Source organism: Centruroides vittatus, unplaced genomic scaffold (assembly GCF_030686945.1).
Source record: "Centruroides vittatus isolate TY-2023 unplaced genomic scaffold, ASM3068694v2 contig_3125, whole genome shotgun sequence".
Lineage (NCBI taxonomy): Eukaryota > Metazoa > Arthropoda > Arachnida > Scorpiones > Buthidae > Centruroides > Centruroides vittatus.
Genome location: NW_027122014.1, coordinates 804,120 through 812,372, shown reverse-complemented (window position 1 = coordinate 812,372; position 8,253 = coordinate 804,120).

The window sequence follows — 8,253 nt, the reverse complement described above, 5'->3', positions numbered from 1 at the left end:
AAAATTCTGTTTATAGTAACTGTAGTGTGTAACAAAATAATACACATGAAAATATTTGTATTAATCTGATATATTATTGCAAATCTTAAATATTTTCACTCAACATTTATATACAATTTTCCACTTTGAAGAGAGTTGCATTTTTATATAAGTCGTGAAGTGTTGTTATTGTATTGAATTGGATTTTAGTCTAAATTAATTTTTAAAATTTTGCAATTGACTCCTCTTCATTTAAATAAACCAAAATAGGACACAAAAAAATTTATTTTTCAAATAAAATATAGCAAAAATCAACTGATTTTTGTAAAGTTCAAGAATAAACTTTACAACTAATAATGAGTCTGGGCAGTTTACAGCCACTAGATCTGAAATGAAATTAATCTTTCGTTGGAAAATGGCTACTGAATGTTAAAATGGAAGTAACAGATAAAGCATATAAATGCAAAACTCTGTTCAAAATGCTTTGCAAATTTTACATTAATAAATGTGTAGATGGTTGCGTCTTTAAGAGAAAAATTCAAATCTGAAAATTTTGCATCTTGGGGAAATTGTTCTGAAAGCAGTTGTCGAAGAAAATCCAAAGCAAACATCATATGCTTGCAGAAAAGTTCAGAGTAAATGATGAAACAGTTCAATTTGCACATCAAAGCCATAGGAAAGGTGTACAAGGTCAGAAGATGGGTTCTCCAAGAGGAAAATAAAAGTCATGAACCAACTATAATCTGCTTACATATCTTTACTCACTGGTTGAAGAAACAAATTTTTTTTGTGTCAAATAACTTGTGATGAAAAATTGGATTTTGTAAAAAATTAATTGTCCACATTACCGATTATACAGAAGAGAACTAGCACCTAACACATCAAACGAAAGGTCTTTTATGTCTGGTGGACTCCAGCTGCTTCTTCAGTCAAACATAGCAGACACCTATATCTCGCAAACCTTTCAACACACAAACAGAATGTTTTGCAAACTATTAGATGTATGATTTCAAGAAAAATGAAAATAGAATTCATTTCTGTGTACAGCCCCCTCCAAAATAACCACATACATTGTTACACTATTGTCCCAGTTTTCACCACAGCAATGTGGTAATCAGGATGTCCAACAGTTTTCAATTTCCCTGAGATTTTCAGATTTTCCAGGATAAAAATCTGCATTTTTCCCTGACTGACTGAAAATAACTCACTGCAGAAATTAAAAAGAGTTTTGAGTTTATTTGATGTTACTAAATAACTAAATAAACTCACAGGTGTAAGGCTGTTCAATTTCTTTCATTGAGCTGCAATTTGAAAAAACTAATCTATAAATTTCCACTGTTTGTCTGTCTGACCTTCCTTAATCTCAAGAACGGAGTTAGATCAAAGCCAAGAGCACATATGGAAAGCTTAGGGGCAGGAGACCCTGATTAACTATATACAAACTTCTAATGTAAACCAAAGTTGTGTTATTTCAATTCAAAAATTTTCTCCCGGAAGGAGTTAGATGATGGCACAACTCTATTGCTAGCAGGAAAGTATGATATACAGGGGTAAGACACTACTAATTTGAGATAGAAAGCATATATGTATTTTAAATTGAATGTAGTTTTACTGAATATTTTATCATAAACTACAATAAACAACCACTCACTTTTTAAATTAGAAAAATTAAAATTGGTACTGAATGTCTTCAGTCGTTTGACACTTTAGAATCCCAACATTTAGCTGCACATGTTGGACTTCTACTTAACCACATAATATATTCTTTATTTACATTTTTCAACAATTAATACAAATGATAACTTGGAACTTGGTAATAGGAGTAAATTTTAAAATTACAACTCTGGTAAAATTTTTACATATTATTTATCTTGAAAAATACAAAAAGAAGTGTTCCTTATAATTGAGAATGTACACTAGTATCTAAGCAAAAATTCCAAAAATTTAGTAGCCTTTTAGTAGAAGGGGGAAAAAACAAGGTGGCAATATGTACAAAAATGGTAATTGCAATTTGGATGTTTTCAATAATTAAATTATTTTGGGAGTAAGGCATAATTGTACAGATGTTAACTCGGCTGCTATCTATGTATCTCTCAAGATAGCACTTAATTAACTTTATGTACATAAAATAATTTCCTGTAAACTAATTTGGATAGGTGTTTGTTAGTTGTAATGTTTCCATTGCAACTTTTGTAAAAGGTACTGTACATAGTATTCATAAGATTTGTATAACGTAACTGCCATCAAATTAGAAAACAATACCGGAAAATATTCATGTTGAGCACCAATATCTCGTGGTCTTAATATTAGCTTCTGTAATAAATACTTTAACATGATAATATCCATCATTTTTAATGCTATTCTATACTTTAATCTACAAAATTACATTGAATACTCAATTGAAGAAGAGTTTTGTTGTAGAAAAGTTGTAATATAAGTTGACTTTGTAGTGATGATTATATGCAATTTAAATTTTTGATGCAACAATTACATAAAATTATGGGATTTTTAATATTCAGTTTCTAGTTTTGGTGACTAACTTTCTGCCAAAAATCACTGTAATTGGTTATAAACACTATCAATACACATAAGAAACAAGTCTTTACATTCAAAGCAAATAGTGGTTCAAATCTAATTTATAAATTAATCCTAACTGAGGTTTATCTATAAATCATATATATCAATTTAGGGTAGGAGTAAGATAAAAGACCACGTGCTTAGTCAATTTTTCATTAAAGTAATTATATTTTAAAATTTTACTGCATATTTAATTATATATATATATATATATACACATACAGTAGAACATCGATTATCCGACTCAATTGGGGACTGAGGTTGGTCGGATAACTGAAAAACGGATAATCGAAAAGTATGAAAAACTACATTAGTATAGTGCAGGGATGGCGAACCTTTTTGAGTCCGTGTGCCATATTGTAAGCATACTTAGCTTTAAAGATGTTAATGCGTACCAACGTCTTAGACTTCGAATAATGATATTTAAAGAAATTAAACGAATATGCTTTAATTTGAATAAACGTAAAAAATCTGATTGAAAAAAAAGATGATCAGGTGATAAACAGAAAGGATGATTGAAAAAGACAGAAATTATATGATACATTACATGCCAGATGATTTCTCTTATGTGCCACAGGTTTGCCATCCCTGGTATAGTGTATTAGTATATTAGTATATCCCATGTAATAAGCATATTAGTATATTGCTATTAACCTACTTCACGTTGAATTTTCATCGATGTTAAGCCTAACAATTTTTTTTAAAATAATAATAATTGTTAAATTATTTCTTTATTTTGCACAAAATAAATACAAAAATAAAGTAAAATAGAAAGCTTGATTTAAATATTCGCCTCCCTTTCATGGTCGAGCCAGTGTTGCCAGCTAAAACACACAAAAATTTAACAAAAATAATATTAAAGTAACCAAGACATAGCCAAATATTGTAGCGCCACATCACTAGCAGACATTTGAATTTGCCGACTAGAACGTGGTCGGTTAATTAACCGATGTTACGGTTGATCAGGGGTTGGATAATCGATGCTCTACTGTATATTTATTTATTTATTTAGATTTGCAAGAAATTGGGTAATTTAATAATATATGATCTGTGTTAAGTAAAAGTGCTATTTTTAATACTTTACCCTCTATCCAGCACTTGGACCAAACAGAAACACAAAGTGCTTTAAACAACTTGTGAAACATTAATGTCAACATAGTTTTTCAAATTAAAAAAAATCATTTAAGGAATTTGAATGTGGAGAATGGGCAGCCCTACGTAAAGCTGACACCTGGGATCTTGTGCTCGAAGGAACCTGGCAAATTTGGTAGTATATTTTAGTAGTTAAATCGGTGTCCATTGCTTCTGCAGAACAAAGTTAAAAATGTTTGTAAGAAGTTATTAATCAAGGTGCTGACTTCACTTTTGGTCTTGTCCGTCGAAAAAGATATTACTGCAGAACTGGACTTTTCTTCTGTAATTGGTGAATTTAGATACGCTAATACCAGGATAACAGTGTTTAGGTGAATTTCTGTAAACGTATTCCATTTTCCAAACCATTGTACACATTCTCATTACTCTTGAGTGGCTTACTGTCTGTTTCTACATTAAAAATATTCATATTATTGTAGACCTAAATAAATCTATTCTCTCCCCTCTATTCTTCTTTTAGTGTTAGTGAGCCTAAAAATAAATTTTGCCTAGGCCTCATAAATCCTATAGCTGCCATTGCTAGAATAAAATTAGTTATAGATATTTTTATGATCATTTGTATAAATTAGGAGGAGGAGGAGAATTGCATAGACAGCAGTGGATTGGGTTTTCAGGAAAATCTGGAGAAAATTAATAAAAATGGAACAGCTATAGTTCAAATTGAAGATATGCCTTTTCCCATATTGTCCAATGTAACTCATGGGCATCTACAGAATATTCCAAGTGTAACTTGTATTAATAAATTTTGCTTCCCCACTGTATTTTTGTTTCAATGGCATAATGTAACTTTTAAGACCCCTCCCCAATTTTGGAAAATTTCCATTTAGTTTTTGGGAGATGGGCTAGAGACCACATTTGGTCACTGAAGATAGAAGGGTTTAAACTTAAAATAAAATAGGATGCATGGGTTATGGATGAACTACCAAAGGGGAACCAAAGAAAAAATGTTTCAGTTTAATCTTCCCCTATCTCCATTCACTTAACATGAAGATTTGCACCTAACCAACAAGCTGGCCATGTGGATTTAGACATGTAAAAAAAATCTGGAAAATACGTAAAGTCCTTCCAGAAAGCATTCTTCTTGGAAAATCACACATATTACATTACCTTCTTCCTTCCATCAATGCAATCTGATAGCTGGATGGTAGCACAGATAAAAACACCAGTACGGATGAGCCTCTTCTTCACCACATAATAACTCTTATGGACTTGGCCAAATGCATGATGGGCATGCAAATATGCCCATAGTGCATCTGAAGTCTGCTTTAACATTGCATAAACACACCATGTTACAAAGCCAATTTCATCTTTTTCAGCAACAGAAGATATGTTTATGATAAAACAATTCAGCAATTAAAATCACAATTTTCATTTATATTGTTTCCATATCAACTAACACTAAATTTACTGTCAGCTATATTTTTTAAAAGAATTGCTTTAAGCATGAAGAACATTGTGAACCATATTTTGTAAAATAAAACCACAAAAATGCCATAATTGCTTTGGCTGGCCAGCTGGACAATCCAGGCAATTGAGGCATCATCCTATCATTCTGTAGAACACAAAATCAAACATGGGCTGTCAAAAACCCCCCAGAAACCCTTTTCATGGGCAAGCTGTTCCAGATATGTTGGGTCCCATCCCTCATTACCCTGCTTCTCCATTGTGGGTCTAGCTGAACTTGCAACAGACTTGATAAAAAATGCCCTCTCAGTGCCTTTTTTTATCAGGGCAGAAAGAGTGAAAAAACCCCAGTTGTTTTTGAACAAAAAAAATGTATTTTTCAAAGCACATTCATTGCAGAGACCTTTCAAATGTGCATAACAAAGTTTGCTTAATAATTACGCAAACTAAGCTTTGTGGGAGCATGCAGTGCATGAATTAATTTATAAAACATAAATTGCCAGTATCACACCATAACATGAAATTAAAACTGATACGCATTATATTAGAGTTTAAGGAATTTGAGTTTAGATTCTCAACCACTATAGGTCTGTTTTAAAGGTAAATTTTGGAATGAGTTCAAAAGAAACAAATTAGGCTCCAGGCCATAGTTTATTTCTGATATCCATTCACCTTTTGTAATTTAATTTTTTTTAAAAATTTATTGAGCTATTTGCTGTTTGATTCCTTATAAATTCCACGTCGGATTATAACCTAGTGGACTGAAGACTGGATTGAATCTGTATGGGTCAAACACCCCAGGAATTTTTCGGAGGATGGTCCATCTGAATATGTTGGGTCCTGTTCCTCACCACCAGGTTGCCGCATTGGGAGCCTTTCATATCTATGAAAAACTTCTCTCTTGGTACTCACAGAATGCAGAGTAAAAACAAAGGATCAACACAATTTTGGGCCAAAGCTATCAATAACGGGCAATTATACCCAGTATTAAAATGCCACTGCCTCACTTTGACTAAATAATTATTGAGAATTTATTTATATTCATAATTACATAAATTGCATTGTCTCGAGGATTATTTAAATTTAAAAAATAATAATGACCACACAAACAAATTCGGGTCTATTTAAACCTTTATCCTTTTTAAAATTCCAGCTGGAGTACGGTTTGTCGTTGGCGTCGGATCCTACAAGAAAAGATCGGCATCAAATGTATTAAGTATGTGTTTTTAATGTCGTGTCATCAGTCATTTTTAATGAAGACTGTATTTTATCTTCAAGTTGTTAACCATCTCTCTGACTGGAATTTTAAAAAGAATAAAGATTTAAACAGGCCTAAATTTGTTTGTATGGTCATTATTATTTTTTAAATAATTTTATATTTTTGGGCATGTGTTTCATCAAAATTATTGCAAAGATTTTTTAATCCAAATTATATATGATGATTAGGTAAGCATTTAATACTTCTACACAAATTAGAGAGAAAATCATTCTTTTGCAATACATCATTTATGGTTAGGTTCATTATCCAAGTATATAATGATCTAAAATTGTAAAATGGCCAGCATGCCACTCCGAGGAAGGTCCACTCGGGGCTGAAGTTCAGAGTGAACCTTCAGAAAATTTCAAATGATGCCTGTATGTTGGATGTGCTCTATACATTCTGCAGCAATTGGGCCATATCCGACATGGGATTGGCTAAACCAATACAGAGATTGAAAAAAGGTTCTCTTAATGTCCTCAGTCTAGGAAAGGACTGCCAGACATTATAAGGAATGTGGATTATCTGATCTTATGTTCTGACTCAGATATGTGGGTCTCAATCTCTACCATATGGTGTTAAATCCATACTTAATTAATAAAATTGAAGTTGTTCTATAACTTGGTTGGCTGTTATCTAGCATTGACAAATCAGATATTTCACACTTTAAACATTTAGGGAATTGTTAAAGTTCGTGTTAATACGTCTTTCTTCATTACAATGTCAATGTTGCACACTTAAAACATGAGAATTTTTTGTAAAAATGTTCAACAATTCAATCAACCACAATTACATGCACTATAAACAGGCTTGACAATTGATGGAATCATGAGTGAAGAAAAGGGACTGACACTCTAAGATAAACCGTGGAGGACTGTAAAAGGGTCTAACAAAAGCCAGAAGTGCCGAGTTCATCATTGAATAACTTATTGGTGCCAGGTACGAGAGCATTAACAGGAAAGGTGAACTAACAGTGGCACAATTAACATTGATCATTGTGTATTGTCAAAGTCCTAAACCTTTTGAACAAGGGATGACATGCCAGGTTCTTAATTTGCCCCAAATGACAGAGAGCTTAGTTGTGCCCCTTTCCAGGATGGTCCACCCATGAAAAATTCTTGGGATTACTCACCTGGATTCAAACCTGGGTCTCCCAGAGCAACAGGCTGATGCCTTAATTGCCCAAGCCATCTGACTAGCTATAATTACTTGTTCTAGTATTTCATTTTTGAAACACGCATCTTACTCATTTTCTACATTTTTTATTTTCATTTGTTTAATTGCATTGACATTCACTCACATTTGTAATTTGATATTTATTATAACTTATGCATCCTGCAATATTGATTCATTGTCAAGAATAAAAGACAAGATGCTTAAATAGTAAACATTGTTAACAAATCTCATTTTTATACTATAACAATTCTATACTTTACTTCAAACACAGATATTGAAAATAATAATGAGAAAATTATATCTCCATCTCATCCAATTATCTTTAGTATATTGTTATATTGATTTCCTAATATAAAAGATCACTCTAAAAATTTTTAAGTTATCTCATAAAAGAGAATTTTCTGAAAAACTGTAGTACCGTATTTTCCGGCGTATAAGACAACAGGGCATATAAGATGACCCCCGACTTTTACAGTTAAAATATAGAGTTTGGGATATACTCACCCTATAAGATGACTCCTGGCGTATAAGACGACCCCCGCCTTTTACAGTTAAAATATAGAGTTTGGGATATACTCACCCTATAAGACGACACCCAGCGTATAAGACAACCCAATGCCGGAAAATACGGTATATTGTTTCTTTATAAACTGCAAACAATTTGCATAGATCTTTTTCAATTATCTGATTCTCAAAGTAAATAACTG